General features: G+C 44.8%; 10 non-coding genes across 10 annotated transcripts in view; all 10 read left to right on the forward strand.

The window, feature by feature from the left end:
- Window positions 1-15, forward strand: part of TRNAK-CUU (transfer RNA lysine (anticodon CUU)) — a 75-nt gene extending 60 nt beyond the window's left edge. Inside the window, exon 1 of the tRNA in view lies at window positions 1-15. This exon is cut by the window's left edge and continues 60 nt beyond it. This is a non-coding gene — a tRNA (tRNA-Lys).
- A 267-nt stretch (window positions 16-282) lies between these two features.
- TRNAK-CUU (transfer RNA lysine (anticodon CUU)) lies at window positions 283-355 on the forward strand. The gene has a single exon. It is a non-coding gene; the product is annotated as a tRNA-Lys (tRNA).
- Window positions 356-453: 98 nt separating this feature from the next.
- TRNAK-CUU (transfer RNA lysine (anticodon CUU)) lies at window positions 454-526 on the forward strand. The gene has a single exon. It is a non-coding gene; the product is annotated as a tRNA-Lys (tRNA).
- A 269-nt stretch (window positions 527-795) lies between these two features.
- Window positions 796-868, forward strand: TRNAK-CUU (transfer RNA lysine (anticodon CUU)). Its single transcript has one exon. It is a non-coding gene; the product is annotated as a tRNA-Lys (tRNA).
- Window positions 869-966: 98 nt separating this feature from the next.
- Window positions 967-1,039, forward strand: TRNAK-CUU (transfer RNA lysine (anticodon CUU)). The gene has a single exon. It is a non-coding gene; the product is annotated as a tRNA-Lys (tRNA).
- A 97-nt stretch (window positions 1,040-1,136) lies between these two features.
- On the forward strand, window positions 1,137-1,209 carry TRNAK-CUU (transfer RNA lysine (anticodon CUU)). The gene has a single exon. It is a non-coding gene; the product is annotated as a tRNA-Lys (tRNA).
- Window positions 1,210-1,478: 269 nt separating this feature from the next.
- On the forward strand, window positions 1,479-1,551 carry TRNAK-CUU (transfer RNA lysine (anticodon CUU)). Its single transcript has one exon. It is a non-coding gene; the product is annotated as a tRNA-Lys (tRNA).
- Window positions 1,552-1,820: 269 nt separating this feature from the next.
- Window positions 1,821-1,893, forward strand: TRNAK-CUU (transfer RNA lysine (anticodon CUU)). The gene has a single exon. It is a non-coding gene; the product is annotated as a tRNA-Lys (tRNA).
- A 98-nt stretch (window positions 1,894-1,991) lies between these two features.
- TRNAK-CUU (transfer RNA lysine (anticodon CUU)) lies at window positions 1,992-2,064 on the forward strand. Its single transcript has one exon. It is a non-coding gene; the product is annotated as a tRNA-Lys (tRNA).
- Window positions 2,065-2,161: 97 nt separating this feature from the next.
- TRNAK-CUU (transfer RNA lysine (anticodon CUU)) lies at window positions 2,162-2,236 on the forward strand. Its single transcript has one exon. It is a non-coding gene; the product is annotated as a tRNA-Lys (tRNA).
- Window positions 2,237-2,500: the final 264 nt, after the last annotated feature.

Genomic DNA, 2,500 nt, shown 5'->3' on the forward strand with positions numbered 1-2,500 from the left:
CCCACGTTGGGAGCTAAGCAACAATTTTGAACTTTGCCAATACACTAAAACTCTAGATTCTCGCTAAAGATTGTTCATTTACTGGAATTCATTTAAAATGCATGGATACGAGCACGGCTAGCTTAGTCGGTAGGGCACGAGGCTCTGAATCTCGGGGTCGTGGGGTCGAGCGACACGTTGGGCGCTAAACAACAATTTTGAGGTTTTCCCGTACACTAAAACTATATATACCCGCAATACATAACCCATTTACTGAAATTCAATTAAAGTGCTTGGACACACGACCGGCTAGCTCAGTCGGTAGAGCACGAGACTCTTAATCTCAGTGTCGTGGGTTCGAGCCCCACGTTGGACGCTAAACAGAAATTTTAAGGTTTTCCCGCACACTAAAACTGGATATACCCGCAAGAGATAGCCTATTTACTGAAATTCAATTAAAATGCTTGGATACAAGCCCGACTAGCTCAGTCGGTAGAGTACGAGACTCTTTATCTCGGGGTCGTGGGTTCGAGCCCCACGTTTGGCGCTAAACAACAATTTTGAGGTTTTGCCGCACACTAAAACTGGATATACCCGCAATAGATAGCCTATTTACTGAAATTCAATTAAAATGCTTGGATACAAGCCCGTCTAGCTCAGTCGATAGAACACGAATCTCTTTATCTCGGGGTCGTGGGTTAGAGCCCCACGTTGGGCGCTAAACAACAATTTTGAGGTTTTCCCGCACACTAAAACTGGATATTCCCGCATTAGATAACCCATTTACTGAAATTCAATTAAAATGCTCGGATACAAGCCCGACTAGCTCAGTCGGTAGAGCACGAGACTCTTAATCTCGGGGTCGTGGGTTCGAGCCCCACGTTGGGCGCTAAACAACAATTTTGAGGTTTTGCCGCACACTAAAACTGGATATACCCGCAATATATAGCCTATTTACTGAAATTCAATTAAAATGCTTGGACACAAGCCCGGCTAGCTCAGTCGGTAGAGCACGAGACTCTTGATCTCGGGGTCGTGGGTTCGAGCCCCACGTTGGGCGCTAAGCAACAATTTTGAACTTTGCCAATACACTAAAACTCTAGATTCTCGAAAAAGATAGTCCATTTACTAAAATTCATTTAAATTCATGGATACAAACCCGGCTAGCTCAGTCGGTTGAGCACGAGACTCTTAATCTCGGGGTCGAGGGTTCGAGCCCCACGTTGGGAGCTAAGCAACAATTTTGAACTTTGCCAATACACTAAAACTCTAGATTCTCGCTAAAGATTGTTCATTTACTGGAATTCATTTAAAATGCATGGATACGAGCACGGCTAGCTTAGTCGGTAGGGCACGAGGCTCTGAATCTCGGGGTCGTGGGGTCGAGCGACACGTTGGGCGCTAAACAACAATTTTGAGGTTTTCCCGTACACTAAAACTATATATACCCGCAATACATAACCCATTTACTGAAATTCAATTAAAGTGCTTGGATACACGACCGGCTAGCTCAGTCGGTAGAGCACGAGACTCTTAATCTCAGTGTCGTGGGTTCGAGCCCCACGTTGGGCGCTAAACAGAAATTTTAAGGTTTTCCCGCACACTAAAACTGGATATACCCGCAATAGATAGCCTATTTACTGAAATTCAATTAAAATGCTTGGATACAAGCCCGTCTAGCTCAGTCGATAGAACACGAATCTCTTTATCTCGGGGTCGTGGGTTAGAGCCCCACGTTGGGCGCTAAACAACAATTTTGAGGTTTTCCCGCACACTAAAACTGGATATACCCGCATTAGATAACCCATTTACTGAAATTCAATTAAAATGCTTGGATACAAGCCCGACTAGCTCAGTCGGTAGAGCACGAGACTCTTAATCTCGGGGTCGTGGGTTCGAGCCCCACGTTGGGCGCTAAACAACAATTTTGAGGTTTTGCCGCACACTAAAACTGGATATACCCGCAATATATAGCCTATTTACTGAAATTCAATTAAAATGCTTGGACACAAGCCCGGCTAGCTCAGTCGGTAGAGCACGAGACTCTTGATCTCGGGGTCGTGGGTTCGAGCCCCACGTTGGGCGCTAAGCAACAATTTTGAACTTTGCCAATACACTAAAACTCTAGATTCTCGAAAAAGATAGTCCATTTACTAAAATTCATTTAAATTCATGGATACAAGCCCGGCTAGCTCAGTCGGTTGAGCACGAGACTCTTAATCTCGGGGTCGAGGGTTCGAGCCCCACGTTGGGAGCTAAGCAACAATTTTGAACTTTGCCAATACACTAAAACTCTAGATTCTCGCTAAAGATTGTTCATTTACTGGAATTCATTTAAAATGCATGGATACGAGCACGGCTAGCTTAGTCGGTAGGGCACGAGGCTCTGAATCTCGGGGTCGTGGGGTCGAGCGACACGTTGGGCGCTAAACAACAATTTTGAGGTTTTCCCGTACACTAAAACTATATATACCCGCAATACATAACCCATTTACTGAAATTCAATTAAAGTGCTTGCATA

This window comes from Phalangium opilio, unplaced genomic scaffold (assembly GCF_054372755.1).
Source record: "Phalangium opilio isolate 3A_F unplaced genomic scaffold, DU_Popi_V2 ptg000390l_1, whole genome shotgun sequence".
Taxonomy (NCBI): Eukaryota; Metazoa; Arthropoda; class Arachnida; order Opiliones; family Phalangiidae; genus Phalangium; species Phalangium opilio.